This window comes from Macaca mulatta, chromosome 7, assembly GCF_049350105.2.
Source record: "Macaca mulatta isolate MMU2019108-1 chromosome 7, T2T-MMU8v2.0, whole genome shotgun sequence".
In the NCBI taxonomy this organism is placed as follows: domain Eukaryota; kingdom Metazoa; phylum Chordata; class Mammalia; order Primates; family Cercopithecidae; genus Macaca; species Macaca mulatta.
In genome coordinates this window covers 13350458-13370971 of record NC_133412.1, presented here as the reverse complement: position 1 = coordinate 13370971, position 20514 = coordinate 13350458, and the positions used below count along the sequence as shown (strand labels likewise).

The window sequence follows — 20514 nt, the reverse complement described above, 5'->3', positions numbered from 1 at the left end:
TTCTTCTGGACCCATGAATTTCTATAGCATTTTACACTCTTTAGTCATGCTTTAAAACAATTGAACACCCAACATAAACATGAAGTCAATGGAAAATCAAATGTGCTGAACCGTTCTGCATCCACCCAAACTCATCTGGTAGAATACTATACTTTCAGAACACGTGGAATGAATTTTAACTTGACTCTTATGTAAAGTCTGCACTACATGCAGTTCAAAGCATTTACATAAAGATGCTTCTTTTGTCACTTTGAAGATAGGGTTACTGGGTATTGAGAGACAAAAGTAGATGGCCCTTTCATACAAAGAGAGAAGTTGCTTTCATATTGTTTGACTTTTCTTAGAAGAGGGCAATTTTGAGTTCTATATTTGTTAATTTAGAGAAAAACTGCTGATGAATGTATTTTAGGATTTGCTTTTTGGATTATTTTATACTTGTTCATTAAATAACGTAAATAGTCATTTCGGTAAATGCTATTTTCTTTCAACTCTTCTGTACCTAATCACCGTAGACTACTGAATCTACAAAACTAATGTCTGGGCATAAGATAAGCAGACACTATGCCACATGTCAACATTTTTAGTGGGGAGAGAAACAGAAAGGGAAATTTGTTTTACTGTTTGTATAGTTTTCAAAAATGGACTTTTCCAATGACATCACATAACTTTGTTGTCTCATTCAGACTTGAGGTCAACTTTCCCTCCTGAGTACCCCTTCCAAACAAACATCCTCTGACACTACGGCTCTGGGGATTGGGGCAGGGCTTCCAGTGTCTTGTCACTGTCAATGCCTTTCATTGAGTTATCTCCTACTCCTCTCGTCCACTGAAGCTGGTCCTCCAGCATGCTTGTGTGTCCTCGTGTCTGCTAATGCCAGCTCGAACTCAATACTGGTCTTAATGCTATTTATACTGTCCTGGCATCATTCAGACAGGTGTTACCATTGGAACTGCTTCCATAATACTGCCTCTTCTAGAGATACTAAAAGGTTGTACTCACTGCTCTGCATAGCTCTTTCCCCACCATATCCAAGAGCCTTTGGGTGAAAATGTGTTTGTTGTTGAAAAACACCTCCTTTCTCTTTCCTGGAGATTCAGATTCATGTGCATAGGGGCTGAGATAGAAAAGTGGCCTATTCCACATTATCCTCACAGTGTTCCTTCTCTTTGACTACAGAGGAGAGGCTGCAAGAGTAAGATTTTGCCCTTGGCTTCCTCTTAGGAATTTTCTTTTCCAGTCACCTCCTCTGCTCATCCCACTTCCCCAGCATGGGCCCATATACCCAGGACACAGATATAATTCTGTCAAGTTGTGGCAGACACTGCTGATTTTTTTCCATTGTGTGTTTGCTCCTTTGCTTTAGTAATAGAACCTCTCCACCAACTTACCCCTAAATCTCAGCAAGGCATGTGGTGAATCAGCTAGACACGATATTCCCCAGCCTCCCTTCTGGTGAGAGGTGACTCGGTTACTAAATTCCTGTGTGGTAGATTGAACAAGAAGTGACCATTTAAAGTTGACTTATATACAATCCACTGTCTCTCTCATTGCCCCTTCTTCCTGGCTGGGGAATGACAAGAGCTGGCACAGCTGCCTTGGGCCCAGAGATGGGAGCCACATGTGGGGGATGGCAGAGAGGACCAGGCTCTGGGCTCTACAGATCCCATGGAGGAAGCAGAGCCACCAGCTTTGGACTGCTCATCTCTGAATTGTTACCTGAGAGGAAAATAGGCTTCTAGTGTTTTTGCCTCGCTCTATTTTTGAATATCTTTATTACAGTATTTTGACCTGTACGCCAAATAAAATACTACGGTTGAAAAGAGAGGAGGCATTCAGTATATATTTTATGATATACCAGAAAAAGTAGTAAATCAATGAACTCAATCAATTTTCTTCTATATTTTGGCAGGAGATGTTTGGAAGGAAATACTTTCACAATTACATGACTGAAATAGCAACAAAAGGTGACTGGACACCATTAGCATTGGGGTTAATACAGTTTGCAGATAAACTGAACCAATATCCCAAGACAAAAAAAAATGAGGTTGAATGTGGAAATAGCCTGTATATATAAGAACTTAGTGTACTGTAAAGTATTAGTCATGTCATCATCATTTTACTTATATAATGTGATTATTATTATTTGTGTTTTAGCCTGCTCAGAGACTTGAAACAACATATCTGCTAGTATTTTAAATATACTTTAGTAATCAGACAACAGGATGTTTAAATGCTACATTTATTCATTCAACATATATTTGTGGATGACATGCAGAAAGCTCTGGCAGAGGATGTATCGCAGGTCAATGTAACAGTGATCCTGCAAAAACTGATTCAAATGGTATTAATATATGTGTTCGAATTCAGATGAATATTCACATAAGGCACTAAAATGTACATATCACTAAAGAGCAAATTTCCCAATTGCACATTCCTTGATCTGTGTTTGTATATATAGAACATATGCACATAGCAAAATACAGAGAACTAATGAGGACACAGCTTCGGAGAAGACTAATGGGATGTGTTTTAGCAAAAAGGCCATAAGAAAATAAGAAAAGGAATGAGTGGTCTAAAGAGCAGTTGAGGGAGAGGAGAAAGGTAGTTCCATGGGGTCACATTTTTTTCTGACTTGGAATCTGTGGGAAGCATTTTTAATGTTGTGTACCTCTTTGTATGTGTGGCTACATAACTGCCTTGTCTTTTCATGAAGGTAACTGGTTCAGCCTGTGAATGTTCATTGATCTAAGTGGATGGGCCTGAGGGGAAGGGCTTGTCAGCTGGGACAGCTTATCAGAAGGGAGTTGTTCTTCCCACCTACTCCTTTCTATTTCTTCCGAAACCAGGGAAAATTCCCCTGGGAGCATCGAGGCCTCAGAGGGAACATTGCAGAGACTCAGGAGACGAGAAATGGTTTGTAAATGAGCATTTAAAACATGAAAACACTCTTGTTTTTAAAGCCAATGAGTAAAAAGTACCAGTAGGAGACGTGAGTTGACAGCTGGGACTCTTCATCCGTCTGGCCGAGGGATTCTGAGTCAATCGCTGATGGATGAGAAGTAGGACTGGGAGAGCTTGGGCCTGTCAGAATCTGCTCAAAATTCCTGGGCTTGACATTTCAAACCAAATTCAAACCTTCCAGAGCTTGAGATTAAAGAGAATGTTTACAGAAAAATAAAAGAGGCTTGAAAATGCTTATTAAGAGGCATCTTAGAAATCTTTATAAAGCGTCATCTGTGATGATTTATATGCAAATGAATCTGAATGTGCTTGGCATACATTATGGGGGGTTTTCAGATTTTATCCAATCATGCTGATCATGAAAAAAGAAATCCACACCCACAGAGCCACTAGAGAGTTGGAAGCAAGGGCAGCTTGTCCATTCCCAGTTTGAAGCAGAACTGGGTAATGAAGGATACGTGAGTGCTTTTCATTCAGTCACTGCAGGACAGCTTTTGCTCCTAGGGCTACCTTCAGAGCCCAGAGACAGCTCTAGAGGTTTCTGGGAGCATGAGATGTGCTCGGAGCTTCAGGTTTGTATTGGAGAGGCCTTGAGCAGGAATTTACCCTTTGCCCAGAAGAAGATTCTAGGGCCCATAATCTTATTCCAGTGTGTTTTGGAGCAATCTGTACTACTTCCATCAGGAGTTTCTATACTTCCCAGATGGTCTGGGAAGTTCAAGTGGCCTCTCTTGGTAGCAAGACTGGAACCGGGATCCTGAGCCTTTGCTAATCATAGTCTGAACTGCTGAATAGGTTTCCCAAGTGCAGAAAGTAGCCAGAGAGTGGGAAACACTGGTAAGCATTAAATAAAGACCAAAAAATGCCACCAGGTCCTCAAGCTGCTATGACTAGGAAAGCCATGATTAGGTTATACAACAAGCTAAAACAGGGCACTTTGGAAAATGTATAGAACTACTGAGTCCCTACCTACTGATAAGTTACTAATGGTCAGGACAAGAAAGATGCATCCCAGACATCGCAATGGTGTGAGGGAGTTGGGCTGTGTGCTGTGTTATCAAACAGTCAGGATCTTCAGCTTTGTGAATAACCAAGCGATGCATCCCCAGAGCGACAGGTGGTGACGAGTCCATCACTCCAGCCACAGATGCCCAGGGCTGACAACCACAGGCTCATAGGTGTTTCTGCTTTTCCCTTTCGGTCTCTTCTAAAATCAGCAGCACAAGCTCAGGGCCAAAGCTGGCACTGAAGGAAAATCTGAAATAGGCAAAAGTTTGCCTGGAATGCCTGCTCCTGCTCTTCCCACCTGGCTCTCCACGCTCTTGTCCAGATCTGTTCTTCTTGACAGCAGTCATCTTGGCCAACTCTCATTTTAGGTGTAAGGTATATAAGTCTCCTTCAGTCTCGGGTACAGTCCTTATACCTAAAATTGAGGCCTGGCCAAGATGACTTCTTCAGGTGTTTGTCTTGAAAAAAATAGTATTGTTATGTTTAAGAATAAATAAATCAGCATCTATTTGATGATAATTTGGTTTCCTTTCTAGAACTCTTTAGATTATCTGTCCTTGTTTCATTGTAGAAGTCTGATTCACAATACAAAACAGAATTTTCCCCACATCGTTCAAAAGGAAGAGACTTTTATGAAAGGAGGTGTGGGCAGGATTTAAGGAACAATTAAAGAATGGTGAGGAGTTTAGAAACCAGCAACAGAAGAAACCATGAACACCTCTGAGGCTAAAGGAGAAAGGGAGAAAATGGGATCACTGGAGCTCAGAGAGCGAGCAGGAGGCAGGGAAGAAGGTGGCTATCTCTAGAGGAGACAAAGCAGAGAGGGAGCAGAGAAGCAAGACTCCAAACACATTCTCCTGCTGCCAGTGTCTCCCATGGGTTGAATCCAGACAGAAGGAGTCCAAGAGCAGTCTTTAGGCATCAGTCAACTGGTCACTGAGCAAGACAGAGGAGGATGCAGACCAGATTCATGAATGGGATGGGATGTAGAAGAAAAATCAGCACAGGAATCTAATTCTTATCTTTTTTCTATAGCTTGATTAGAGTGTTCCTTTCTAACACCCTACATTCTACATCATTCTTAAGTCACTCCAAGTTCTGGTGGTAAGAATTCAAAGTTCAGTTTCAAATCCCTTAACCACAGCTATTCCAATAACTGCCTAATGGTTTTATTTTCCTTTCCCTCCTATTTATCTTATACTCTATAATCTAATTAATCTTTTTTAAAAAAAAAACACATAATTCAGTTATTCTTATTCCAATACTCAGCTCAGATACCTCCATTCCATGCTTGTCCCAAAACATGACAGTCCCAGGCAGAGATGAGGCCTCTGGTGTTTGAGTTCTTGGAGTATTTTGTCTAAGCCAATTATGCGATAGTAATCACATGCCTCCTCGTACCCCAGAAAATTACCTGTTTTCCTCCTTTATTAGATAAAATCTTCTTGAAAGTGGAATGGTTTCATGTACATGTTTACATTTCTCTCTAGGTTACTGAATTCCTTTACTTTCTACGTTACAATCACCTTAAACATTTACTAGAGGAATCAGCTTATGGATGAATATCTACTCCATTTCTCCCCTTCCTTGACAAATCCAATTTGATCGATTATAATCAGTTTCAATATCACAGCCTCCAGGAAACCTTTGACCCCGTCTCCTCCCAAGGATATGTTGGGTACTCTTCCTGGGTACCCTGTGCCTTGGTTGTCACAGCATTTGTTACAGTCACACGGTTTGTAAATGGTAGAGCTATGGTTCAAACTGAGTTATACGTAATTCCAGAGATCATGTTTTTTATGACATATTTCTTCCCAAGAAGAATGTTGAAGGGAAAAATTACATGTAGGCGATAAGAAAAAACTTCATGAGAAAGGTGGTAATTGAGATACATTCTTTAAGTAGAATGGATTTTGGCAGATAGCTATGACTAACACAGGCACTATATACAGAGAGAATAGCGCATGTAAAGGCAGGGAACTGGCATATCGTAGAGGACGTTTGGAGTTTGTGGGAAGTAAGGCTGCTTATGTTGGTGCCATATTGTGGACAATCTTCATCCGAGGAACCTGTTGCTGCAATCTGTGGACAATCTTCATCCGAGGAACCTGTTGCTGCAATCTGTGAACACACTGGGAAACACAGTAGAGTGGGGAAGGGAGGGAGGGTCAATCTAGAAGTAAAAAGAATATTACTGGCTAAGATATTTTTGGATGTGGAGAGATTAACTTGTTATTCTTGTTGCCTCTTAAGAAGGGCCTTCAGAAACAGTGCTTTAACTCACAAGTGAATTAGTTTGATAGTGGATATTTAAAGTACCCTGAGAGGAAAGGGAGGTTTGTTGGACCTTTAAAATCACATCACTGGATACAACCTTTACACACATGGGTCCAGAGATAGGCAGTGGTGAGCATGGATTGCCATGGGTCACTGGAGCCGAAGTGGCCTGGCGAACAGTTCTCAAAAGCAGCAAGGGACTTCAGGGAGGAAGCGCTGGCCTGGGAAGGGATAATATCGTTTAGCAGTCCATGGTTAATCTCCTGCAGTGTGCCCTATTGTTTTGCTCAAAGATACAGACCAATGTCAACGGTGATAAAAAATAATTATCAAAAAGTAATTTTTTAATTGTCTCAGCTGTTATTTCTTCAAATATTTTTCACACCCTATTCTCCTTTATTTTTCTGGGGCTCTAATTTGTAGTATGTGATGTATTTTTCGATGTGTCTTACGAGTCTCTCATGCTCTTTTATTATTTTTCATTATTGTTTCTCTTTGTGCTTCAGTGTGGGTATTTCCTATTTATCCATCTACCAAGTCTCTAATGCCGACTTCTGCTGTGTTGAATCTGCTGTTAGATCCGTCTATTTAGTACTTGGTTTCAGTTGTATATTTCAATCCTAGAATTTCCATTTAATTCTATTTCATAGTTCTAATTTTCTGGTGAAATCCTCCATTTGATATCTATCTCATCCATCTTTTTCTCTATTTTTTGAATATACCATTAATAGTTTATTTTAAACTATTTGCTGACTCAAATACCTGGATCACCTGGTTGTTTTGACTTTTTGTTGTTGTATGCCTCTCTCCTTTGAAATGACTAATTATTTTTAACTGAATGGTAGATAGTGTATATCTAAAAAGTCACAGGGACTCCAGCTGATAGTATCTTCTTTCAGAGAGCGTGCTTTGTAGGCAAAGAGAGTAGAGCTTTTCACCATAATCAAATCAAATATTGAACTGAGCCAAGACAAGATTGCAGGTTTAGTAAAGCTCAGGCCACCTCTAGTTTCACTCTTGTTTTTAGGGTATAGATCTATATGTTTTTCATGTTAGGATGTGGTATGTTCATCAGAACCCCCTATGGGGGGCTCCTATCCTCAGCACTATCTCTTCAGTAAGGTGAGACTGAAAACAAAAACAAAAACACCTAAAATCCCTCTCTGAGTTTTAAAAGTGTTCTGCTTAGTTTCATATGCTCCTCTCCCCTGTAGCTTCAGAATGCAGCAAATACCTTGAGGGGGACACCAGCTGTGTATCCGGCCCCATTTCTTATCTTTGACCTCCCATTGTGATCTTAAACTCTCCAGTTTCCAATTTTGTCTCTGTAGTCTTACAACTGCTTATTTCTCTGTGCCCCATCAATGGCTCTCAATCCACACAAAATCTAGATTCTCAACTTCCTACCCTATGCCCTAGAATAAACAAACATCCCCAAAGGAAAATGGTTACCAAAGGTAAGCTCATCTTTTCAGTTTCTCTGCTCTGTAAACTTTCTTCTTTATTGCCCATGTTGCTTCAGCACCACTCTTGATGCTTTTAATAGGGTGTTTTTTTTTAATGTATGACTTTTCTAATGGTTTTCAATGAGAAGGTTGGTGTGCTATGAGCTATTCTACTCTACTTCTAAGCAGTTGTCTTAAATATATTAAAAGGAAAGAAGCAGATATTAAATAATTGAAGTAGTGTGTTCAATTTGACAGGTGTTAACTGGAAGCTAGGGCACCTGTGCTATATCTCTGGCTCTGCAATTAACTGACTGTATAGCACTGGTCAAGTTACTTTGCCTTCCTGGATACTAGTTTTCTTACCTGTAAAATAAAAAGATGAGACTAGATGAGCTCTAAGATATTTTATTTGATTTCTATGAGATTGTATTATCATGATTTGAACAATTTGATTAACTTATAAGTGTCCCTTGGGACTATCATAGAGCATGTTATGTAATCATAATAGTAACATCAACTCATAATAATAATAAGCAATTAGATCACAGACACCCTTAGAAAATGATTGCACTTTAAGGCTCCATTTTCATTGCAGCTTAATCAGCACAACAAAAAAGTTTTTAGATAACCAAGCTAACAAGTTTCTACTAAGGTATTCTTATTGATCATTATAATTCAGATGACCATGTCCTTGTTTGCTCACAACATTCCCATTTTATGTTTATTATCTCCAAATAACTATTAATAGTTTCTCTTTTCACTCAAAAATACTCTAATTTGGTTGACAAATAATATGGTCATTCTAATTATAATGCAAAACAAAGGAAGCTCTAGGTTACTCATATGCATAATCATTTCTTGAGGCTGCTCTGAGAGAATATTGACATGCCAATAAGCAAAAATGACTAGTGGTAGAAACTGCATCACTTCAATTTCCATTCAGACATAATATTGATATGATCTAGAATATTCAGGCATTGTTTGAATCCCTAGACTACTTGACAGTTTTCCAAATGTGTTCTTGTTTCTCACAGAAGAGTGAGAATCAGCTGGACAAGGTGTTATTCAACACAGGCCAACGTAAGTGTCATCCAGTAAGGAGCAGGGCTTTTAACGGGCATAGATAACCGAAGAAAAAATATCATGAGCACAAATGTCACTGATGGAGAACATTTGTAAGGGAACATCATACCTCTATACCTGTGATCTCTGCAGTCCATCTAACCTAGTGTTTACAGAACGCATAGTACAGTTGTGAGGCTGAAATGACTTCAATTGAAATATTATTTCAGTTGGTCCCTAGGTGATATATACATATACTTATTTTACTACTTGCCTGATTTGCAGGCAAAAATGTGTGAGTGATGTATTTTGAAAATATCCTGGAAAATATTTTTAAACGTGTCTTTATTAATAATTCATCATTGTATTATTACTGCTATTAATTGCCTTTCTCTTTGTTGATTATGGAGTATATTAAAGCTTCTTAATTAATGTTTTAAAAATTTTACATCAACAATGAGAATTAGTTCCAAAATTTAGTTCCAAAGTTGTATTATAGTCTGAAGAAATGTGACGTATTTGACTGTTCTCTCTTTTTGTGCAAATCTTATTTTGATAGTTGTCCCCAACTGTCGTGCAGCAAATTGGTGCTTATTTTATTCTAATTCTACAGACACAAGAAGGGCCTAGAAAAAATATTTAGTAGTGTACCAGATATGACCACAATCCATTTATCCACTAATTCATTCATTTATTCAAGAAATACATATAAAGACACTAGTTTTGGTGCTGGTTTGTATTGTTATATACTTTAATACTACAAAATCACAGTATTTCCAATCTATCACCTAGTGTTCAAACTCACAGTAATGAATGACTAATACAAATCCATCAAGTCCATATATACCACCTTTTTAAATCATTCTCCTATTGTTGGCAACTGATGCTATTTCTAGAGTTTTTCACAACCGTATATCTGTCATAAACATCTGCATATAAAGAAATTTGCATGTTGAAATTATTTTCTTAGAATCTTCAAGGATTAATTCCTTCTATTAGAATTCCAGAGTCAAGGAGAATTAACATTATTAAGGCCCTTATATGTATTGCTTTACCAACTGGCCATATCAAAATACATTATTAACAGAAAGATAGCGTTATAAAAAAAATTATAAATGAAAGTTGCTACTTTCATTATGACAGGACAAATAAAAATGGAAAATTGCAAGAAAGTCTGAGTACAGGGAATTATAGATGGACTTTTATTCTAGAAAATTTAAAACACACATTCTTTTTAAGATTAAAAAAAAAATTATCCTCTTAATCTTCCAGATGACAAATTTTGTGTGTTTTGTCTTGAACTTACAAAAGAAAAAGAAAAAAAATCATTCTAACAAATGTGTAACAAAGAATTGAAATATCTGTCAAACAGAATACATGACTTTAGGTAAAGAATTGTAGCTATACGTTAAACTGTAGAAAATACTGGAAAAATAATATTGTATGTGATGCTCTCCTTCCTTAATAGCTTTTGCCCTAACTTTTCCAAATCTATTTTTGAGAATAGTAGAAGATTGACACTTGCCAGCTAATAAATTCAGAAGCATGCATCTGGGCTTGCCTTCATAATTGTATAACTTATATTTAGGTACATATATCTACCCTTAATTCAACCGGACTAGAAATAAGTTTTATTTCAGCCTATGTTTAGACTATTTTCAATATTGAAGACAGTGATATTCATTAACTTCCCCATACTTGCTTTCATTGAAGTAGCAATTCCAGTTAATGTACTGTATTTTACAATGGGTGTTTATTTATTAGGCTGAGTAATAATCTGACATCTCTTGGCTTCCTGATATGGTCTTTGATGTTCTCAAACGAAGTTTGAACCCATTTTCAACTGTATTACTATTTATGGAACACACACATCAAAACCTTTAATACAAAACAAACATTCTTTGAAAAAGGACTGGGAAAAGAATCTCAACAGTTTATTTTCAAGACCTTTTTACCAATAAGAGAAATCCTAACATATTCCATTTTATGATCTAGCACACACATACACACACACAGAGAAACTCACATCTCACTTTCATACATACACAAATTTTAGTCAAAATTGCTTTAGCGAAAGCTGAAATGAGGTATTCCAAATAATTACCACAGCAGAAAAAATTGTTCAAGTTACATATCTCATATTTACAATAATTATATTAATAGTCCTCAGATTATAACATATCAAAATTGTTAATTTATTTAGAAAAAGCAAATGTATTAACTTAGCAGAATCTAAGATAATCTGATTACGGCTATAGACTTTGCAATGTAAAATCCATATTGAATATTGTGATAACAGATTTATTAGCTAAGTAATTATTGGGTGGAGTTAATTCTTTTATGTGTATGCAACATATTTAGTAAATCTTATTACTGTGTTTAGGAAACAGAACAGAGTCTTCAGGAATGGAACTTACATTACATTTATAGTCTGTTGTTTGGAAACCAATTATTTTTTCTTCTGACCATTTGACATTGTATTCGACTCCTGACTTCCTTGATATATTATGCTCCTGACCTTAATTCTCAACTGCTATTCTCTGATTACTTTTTGCCATGAGAGTTGGCAACTCCTAACATATTTACAGAATTCCTTATCTTTTTTGCTTTAGGGAAATCATCTACTCAGAAGAAACATTTTACCAGTTTTATTTTGTCTTCTCTCAGCCTGAATATCCTCTCGTGGTTAGGAAGCTTCAGTTTTCTATTGAAAAGTTCACTTAGATTAATTACAAAAACCTAAACCTGGACAGACAAGTCAGAAACTAAAGTTGGCAATTTTTCTACTCTACGACTTGATGTTTTTTCTTAATTTTCCATTGTTTTCAAGTCATTAACAACTTTATTTGTTTCCTCTTGAAACCATGCAGTCATTTGCTGTTATCTCATCCTTAACATCCTCTGTGCACTAGACATAACAGAGAGACCCACACCTTCTTTCCATCTCCAGACTGACCACCACAAGTTAGGGCCCAACCATTACCATTATACTTCTGTGTCTGGAGTTGGTTCCCTCAGGTGGGTTTGTGGTCTCACTGACTTCAAGAATGGAGCTGTGGACCTTCTCAGTGAGTGTTACAGCTCTTAAAGGTGGCACAGATGGAAGGAGTGAGCAGCAGCAAGGTTTATTCTGAAGAGCGAAAGAACAAACCTTCCACAGCGTAGAAGGGGACCCGAGTGGACTGCTGCTGCTGGCTGGGATGGTCAGCCTTTTTTCCTTTATTTGTCCCCGCCCATGTCCTGCTGATTGGCCCATTTTACAGAGTGCTGATTCATCCATTTCACAGGGTGGTGATGGGTCCATTTAACAGAGCACTGATTGGTGAATTTTACAAACCTCTAGCTAGTTACAGAGTGCTGATTGGTGCGTTTTACAATCTTAGCTACAGAGTGCTGATTGGCGCATTTTACAATCCTCTTGTAAGACAGAAAAGTTCTCCAAGTCCCCACTCAACCCAGGAAGTCCAGCTGGCTTCACTTCTGTCTTCTAAACATAGATAATCATATAGCTTTTAACTTTAGAAAAGCTTCCTTAAATGCCTTACTCCATGGACTTCTTGGTGCTTGTACTAGCAAATAAAAATTACTTAGTTTGGCCTTGACAAATTGTTATTTCACTCTTTTTCAGGTTAAGTTTTGCTGCCCAATTCATACAGTTTGTGTGCTTCTTTTGCAAACAAAATTCTCTTTTTTTTCAAATATGTGCCTTCTATTCCCAAATCCAAATCTAATTAATCCCGTTTCACCCTTGCTTTGGACTTCTTTAAGTGACATTCAGCTTTATGTGACTTTGTAAACAGAAACTTCCTAACTGGACTGTTAACTCCCATAGATCTCTCTCACAAACATAGAAAGAAGCTTTATGAACAAAGTTCACCTGCTCTTTATTCAGTCAATACTATTGTTGACAAAATCATGCCATGCCCTGTTATTTTAAAGGGAGAAAGGGAGGTTTAGAAAAATGCCACAGATAATATCAGAAAAACATTAAAAGCTATAGTGGGCTCCACTTCCCCCATAAGAACATAGAGATCTGAGAGTGAAATGAGAAAAAATTCAAACGTTTATGGCAGCTATCTGCAGACAATCACCTCAGAACTGTGATATGTGACTGAGAAACCTTAAGAATGCCCAAGCCTTATCTAGGTAATGAGAGTAATGAGAGTCTAATCTCAACTTTAGCTCAGAAATAGAATGACTTTGGAAACCAGTAAGGAGTCACTTAAGTTAAGATGTGCCTAAAGAGAGGTGTTAGCAGAAATGAGTTGGCCTGGACCAAGTCATAAAGGATGAGTTGGGCTAGGCATAGTGACTCATCCCTGTAATCCCAGGACTTTGGGAGGCCAAGGTGGGTGAATTGTTTGAGGCCAGGAGTTCAAGACCTGGCCTCAAGCCAGGGCAATACACCAAGACTCCATCTCTACAAAAAATGAAAAAAAAAAAAATAGCTGGGCATAGTAGTAGCATGTGCCTGTAGTCCTAGCTTACACAGGAGGCAGAGACAGAAAGAACCCTTGAGCCCAGCAGTTTGAGGGGCCAGCATGCTATAATTATGCCACTGCACTCTAGCCTGGGTGACAGAGTGAGACCCTGTCTCAAATAATAACAATAATAAATAAAAAGATGAGTTGGAGAATATGAACTTTTGTCAGCACTGTCAAAGGGAGAGGGATTCTGAATTTAGGAGGATAGGAGCCTTCTGAGGAAGGAATCGTCTCTTCATTCTTCCATGGCATTGATAATATATTACTTAGGATTTCTGTGAGCTCTGACTCTGTGGGCTAGTTTCCATTTGCCCGTCCAGATCTCCTCTCCACCCTTCTCTGCCTTGCTCTGTGCCATCGGAGGTTGCCCTCCTCCGACTATAAGTTAGTGCTTCCTCACCTAAAGCTTTCACTTGCTCTTGGCCAATGTGGTAGAGGTTGGAATGCCCCAGCAGAAGGTTGGGGGGCAGAAGGAGAGGTCAGACTGCTTTCCCCTATCTACAACTGCAGCCGCTGTCAGGTGGCCTCTCTTCCAGGACTGCAGCTCCCATCAGGTTCTGGTCACAGTTCTCTCCCCTCGGCCTTTCAGGCTGAGCACTGGGAATACTTGCCATTATGATATTGTGTTGAAATTTCTTGGATGCTTCTTTATTCCATCATCAACCCTAAATCCTGATCCTAACGGTCTAAACAGACTTATAACCACCATGCTCTTTGAGTTCTACTTTCCATGTGCCATCTACCTCTTCCTGGGACCCTGACTCACTTATTGTTTTTAGCTTCTTCTGATATATGCTCCTGAAATGAGGGATGAAAAGGACATTCTGGTTAATAGTGGTGTGTTTGTGCATAATGTGCATGTGTATGTGTTTGCCTTCCTCATTATTAAATAAATGACTTTGGCAGGGCCCAGTGGCTCATGCTTGTAATTCTAGCACTTCGAGAGGTGGAGGCAGGTGGATCATCTGAGGCCAGGAGTTTGAAACCAACCTGGCCAACATGGTGAAACCTCATCTCTACTAAAACTGCAAAAAATAGTCGGGCATGGTGATGCATACCTGTAATCCCAACTACTCAGGAGGCTGAGGGGGAACAATTGTTTGAACCCAGGAGGTGGAGTTTGCAGTGAGCCAAGATAGTGCCACTGCACTCCAGCCTGGGCGACAGAGCGAGACACTGTCTCAAAAAAAAAAAAAAAAAAAAAGGATTCAATTTTAACTTAAAAATTATTCTGTGAATAGTTTGGCTTATGCATATCAATATTCGATTGTATCCTACTTTGGGTGCACTGACAACCCTGAATATGAGTACAATGGGCCTCATGGAGCCCCCCCAGGCTAAGTGAGAAATAGGCATAGGAATCTTATGTAATTCAAAAATTTTCTAAGGAAATGTCTAAGCCTTGGAAGCCAGAAGCCAGTTTAAGTTTTAATCTAATAGTGGAAGTTTTATGATGGATTGGATGAAAACTGGTCTCTATTCTGGAAAATAATTACTGGAGTATTATATTGAAATATGATTTTTATTTCAGATTATCTCAGCATACTCTTAACACTATTGAATCACTTTTAGATTTGTTACGGGAATATTGTCCTTCAAATAATGGCCAAAAATTTGCATTTTGATGGCCTGTCTAGACCTGATAAAAACAATTCTCTGGCCGGACGTGGTGGCTCATGCCTGTAATCCCAGCACTTTGGGAGGCCGAGGCGGGTGGATCACGAGGTCAGGAGATTGAGACCATCCTGGCTAACACGGTGAAACCCCGTCTCTACTAAAAATACAAAAAACTAGCCGGGCATAGTGGCGGGTGCCTATAGTCCCAGCTACTCGGGAGGCTGAGGCAGGAGAATGGTGTGAACCCGGGAGGCAGAGCTTGCAGTGAGCCGAGATTGCGCTACTGCACTCCAGCCTGGGCAACAGAGGGAGACTCCATTTAAAAAAAAAAAAAAAAAAAAAAACAGTTCTCTAACCTGACTGATAACTCAGAAAATCTGATAACACCATACCCTGAATACAGAACGTAATAGTTATCCTGAGCTGGAGAATAGTTGTTTCCTCAAGATGATGCATGCTGTCTCCAATTCACCACAGCACCTACTAGATCTCCTTATGAATGTTACTATTAAGTCTCTAGGTTCCCAATCCCCATTTTAAGAGAGATTGTCATCAGCTCTGATGACTGGATGAACAGGTCTGGTGTGCTCTCACCAGACGGTGAATTATTCATTTATGTGTCCATTTAATCAGTCAGACAGCAATTTATAAATGTTTCCTCTATGTCAGATACTGCTCCATGTACTGAGGATATAGCATGAAACAAAACAGAGAAGCTCATGAAAATTATATACAGTGCAGTGGAAAAGTAATACTTAATTCTTATTCTTTGACTTTCATTTCTTTGGCATTTTACAGATGGACCATCACCTTTTCAAACTGATAAGTTGTTTTGTATCAGTTACATACAGAATAGGGTCATTTGGGTATCTGTCCGTACAGTTACAAATGAATAATCTCATATATTTTTTGTTCAATTATTTATATTTTACTGTGTGGCATTTGCTGACTCTAAAGCCACCTGTGCAAATGGGGTCCCCCCTCAACACAGATTACTAAAGAGGGAAATGAATAAGTGATAGGAAGTTTGGAACATTGAGATTGCCATTAGCTTCCAGGGGAAAATGCTGTGCCCAGTTTAAGACAAGATGATTTTGAGATAATGAGCTAATGTTCACGTCAAAGTGCCTCTGGAGCAGTTGGGAAGATGCATGTGGATGCACCTTCCTCAGTCCTGACTTATGTGTGATGATGGTTCAGAACCGGAAGTCTATTGTGTTCCTTTTAAAGTGGGGAAAGCCAAAGGTATTTTAACAACTTGATTTGAAAAAGAAAACATAATCCTCCAAATGATTTCATATTAACATATTTTCCTTGTACTCGATTTTTCATTCTGCCTTTAAATATCTGCTTATCTACTTAGTGGCTTATTTATAGCTTAGTCCACCTTGCTTCACAGCAGATGACATGATTTCCTTGTTCCACTGTCCCACTGTCCAGCCAATGGTTTTCAGGCATTGCTGAATAATGTTGATATACTACTAAACAAATACAATTAAGTGGTGAGTCTGCTTTTAACCAAAGGTGACATTCCAAACTTGAAAGCAAATAACCTTTGGATTATTTGTACTGCTTTTTCCTCACAGGCATGGAAACAGGAGAGTTGGTTTATGAACTGCGTCGATGAGAGCGAACCTGTGGAAGGATTACAGAAGCTGGATTAGAAATGAGGAGGACAGCCAGGACAAGTAAAGAAGGATGCATGGACAGGAAATCTACAGAGAAGAGAACTAAGAAGGAGTAATTTAGTTCTTGTTTACATGGTCAGATATTTGCATTCGGCCCCTGGGAGCAACACTTTCTCATTCTGGACACACTTTTAGGAAGGGGAGCAGTGAGGAGAGGCTAACACCAGATTTCTACAGAGTCAGTGTTTCACTTCAGCTGCCTGATGAAGAGTGACAGGGACACTGCAAGAGTTTCAGATGGGTGTCAAGTGTGACTCATGAATAAAAATAAGGAGCAATCAATTATGAATATTTGCTTGCTAGAAACAAGAATCTCAGAAAGGGAGGAGACTATTTATGTCCAGACAGTTTAGTGCCTGTCTAACTCATCCCCCAATTTATGTTTTGAATTCCAATCTGAGTATGCATTTAGTTAAGAATTGCAAAATTTTTTAAAAAATCCTGTGACCTGAAGAAATTTGATTCATGATGGAGAAGGGCCAGATGTACGGAACCCTGAGTTTATGAAAGAGTATTCTGTGTGCACTGGCCTTAGTCCATTTCACTACCATTTCACTAAACTTCCCACTACCTGAGGCTTAACTTCTCAATGCTGCTTTTTGGATAAAGCTTGAACACTTACGTACCCGGCAGGCAAATCTTTCCAGAGCTTTTTACTGAAATGCATTTCCTCTTTGCCTCTTTACCTTCCAAGTATGAATGTTCAGCTCTAGCTAAACTCAACTGCTCAGGCCTCTCACGTTGCAACCTCTTGTTATTTGTTCAAATTGCTGCCCCAGCTGCAACACTCAGCACCTGGGGCCAATCTGAGTTATCTTCTTCCAGAAGGTCTCTCCTGAGTCTTCAGCTAGAAGGAACATCTTTTTCTGAAAGTGCCTTTTGGGTACATAAGTTTTCTGGTATATGTTTTACATTTCTCTTAATAGCAGTAACTTTTGCAAATGTCTATAAGGTGTCTCTAAAGCTGTATCATTGTGTCTCACATGGCAACAAGCATTCAAACAGGGTATCCTGCTTAGCTCCTCAAGTTCGGAGAAAGACTCTAACTTGGGGATGGGTTAATGATACCTCCTTTTACATTTGATTTATGTAATGTACAGTCCTAAGAACAGTATTTTCTTTGCATGGCATTGTTTAGATCTGTACGTCTGTTATTTCTAATCTTCACACCCCTAATAGTTGGTGCTCTTTCATGTTTACAAATAAGGAATCTTAGAAATTAATCAGTTACTCAAGATCATGCAGCTCTTAAGTGTCTAAGCCTGGTCTCCATTCCAGCCTCACTAGCCTCTATATCCTATTTGCTTTCCACTGTGCCCTGGTCTTTTCCTGATTTGATCATTTATATTTAAAACCAGAATAATTTCTTTACACAGAAAATGTGTTGGAGTTTTTTTCTTTTAAATACAAAGTCCCAACTTTTCACTCTGCCTACCCCATCTCTCTATCCCAATGCTTTTTGTCTCTGAGATACACGTCTGTTTTGCATGTGGTAGGAGTTTCTGTGTACTTAATACAAATTTTGGAAATCCTAGCTGGTGACTCCAGGAACCTCATGGGAAAAACAGTAAGATTTCTGATGGACGGTAACTTTAATCCTTCCCATCATAGTCTCCTAGACCAGTGGGACAAAGGTTACCTACCCCACCCTCAAGGGAGTACACCAAAGGAAGGAGCTCAAAGAAGTGACAGACTTTTTGGAGACACACTTGCTCCAAAGATGGTTTAGTGTCAGAACAGAGTGAAAACTTTCAACAAATCTCTGCATCTACCCCTTAAATTATTCTCTAATCCAAACACTAGAAATTTATAGCCTGATGGTGTGTGAAAAATATTAACATATACGCATTCAGTTTTACCACTATCTGCTTACCCAGTAAGATAGTATTACAGACAATAGTTTAGAATGCAATTTTGCCTTAGTTGATATTCCATTTCTGCTGCTTACTTGTCTGACCTTGCCTCAATGCTACTATCTATTTACAAAGTGGGGTGATGTTATTACTTATTCCTTAGAGTTGTTGGCATTGGATTAAAAGAGTACATGGCACAGAAGAAGTACACAAAATGTTAGCTACTTTGATTATTATTGCTTTCCAGAACTTTATGGTGATGATTGAAGTAATGGATTAGAAGAAAAGAACTGAAAGAAGAATGGCTGTTGATTTAAAATTATTAGGATCGGGGTAACATTCATACACATAAAATTCACCATTTTAACCATTTTAAGTGTATAATTCAGTGACTTTTAGTATATCTACAATGTTGTCCAACCATTACAACTGTCTAGTTCCAGAACTCTCTCCACACTCCGAAATGAAAATCCATGTCTTTTAAGCAGTCAGTCCCCATTCTCAGCCCCTGGCAATCACTAATTTGCTTTTTATCTTTATGAATATGTCTAATTACGTATATTTCTTTTAAATGGAGTTTTACAATATGTGGTCTTTTTGTCTAGCTTCTTTCACTTAGGGTCATATTTTTAAGGTTTATTCATGTTGCAGTATATGTCAGTACTTCATTCCTAAGTTATGGCTGGATAATATTTTGTACATAATGTTTTGTTTATGCATTAATCAGTAGATGAATATTTGAGTTTTTTCTACCTAAATGTCAGCATTGTCTAAAAAAAAATTGAATATAGTGGAGCAGCAGAATAAGTAGATTATATTTTGGCTATTGTGTTTTTTCCATTCTTTTACTTTCAACTCATTTGCATCTTTGGATTTTATATGAATCTCTTATATATACCATAGAGTTAGATCATGTTTTTTATCCATTCTGCCAATCTTTGCCTTTTAATTGGAGAGGTTAATGCATTTACATCAAATATAATTGCTGATAAGAAAGAACTTACTGCTGCCATTTTGATATTTATTTTCTGTATGTCTTTTATCCTTTTTGTTCTGCATTTCCTCCATTACTGCCACCTTTTGTGTTTAATTAATTATCATTTGGATTCTCACTTTTTCACTGCATATTTTGTAGACATTTTCTTAGTGGTTACTCTAGGGAATACAATTATCATATTAACCTATAATAACCTAGTTTAAATTAATAGCAACTCAATAGTACAGGCATACCTTGTTACATTGTGCTTTGCTTTACTATGCTTTGCAGATATTGTAGTTTTCAAATTGAAGGTTTGTAGCAATCCTGTATCAAGCAATATATTGGTGCCATTTTCCAACAGTATGTACTCACTTCATGTTTCTGAGTCACATTTTAGTAATTCTCACAATATTTCAAACTTTTGATTATTATCATATCTGTTATGGTGGTCTGTGATCAGTGATTGTTGATGTTACTATTGTAATTGTTTTGGGGTGTACAAAACATGCTCATATAAAACAGCAAACTTAATAAATGTTGAATATGGACCGACTGCTCCACTGACTGGCCAATTTCTCCATCTCTCTCCCTCTCCTTAGGCATCCCTATTTGCTGAGATAGAACAACATTAAAATTAGGCTAATTAATAAGCCTACAATAGCCTCTCAGTATTCAAGTGAAAAGAAGAGTCACATGTCTCTCACTTTAAATCAAAAACCTAGAAATGATTAGGCTTAGTGAGGAAAATATATTGAAAGCTGAGATAGGCTTCTTGTGCCAAATAGTTAGCCAAGTCGTGAAGGCAAAGAAAAAGTTCTTGAAGGAAATTAAAAGTGTTAGTCTAGTAAATACACAAATAAGAAAGTAAATTAGCCTTTTTGCTTGTATTGAAGAAAATTTTAGTAGTCTGGATAGAAGATCGAACTAGCCACAATATTCCATTCAGCCAAAGCCTAATCCACAGCAAGGCCTCTTTTCAAGTCTATGGAGGCTGAGAGAGGGAAGCTTCAGAAGAGAAGTTTGAAGCTAGAAAAGGTTGGTTTATGAGGTTTAGGGAAAAAAGCCATCTCTGTAACATAAAAGTGCAAGATGGATGCAGCAAGTGCTGATGTAGAAGCTACAGCAAATTATCCAGAA

The 20514-nt window shown here is 38.2% G+C and overlaps 1 long non-coding RNA gene across 1 annotated transcript in view; it reads left to right on the top strand.

Annotated features, from left to right (window-relative positions):
• LOC106999128 (uncharacterized) overlaps nt 1-19923 on the top strand; it is a 69390-nt gene extending 49467 nt beyond the window's left edge. Inside the window, exon 3 of the long non-coding RNA XR_001445827.3 lies at nt 16444-19923. This is a non-coding gene — a long non-coding RNA (uncharacterized LOC106999128). The remainder of the gene's footprint in view (nt 1-16443) is intronic.
• Nucleotides 19924-20514: the final 591 nt, after the last annotated feature.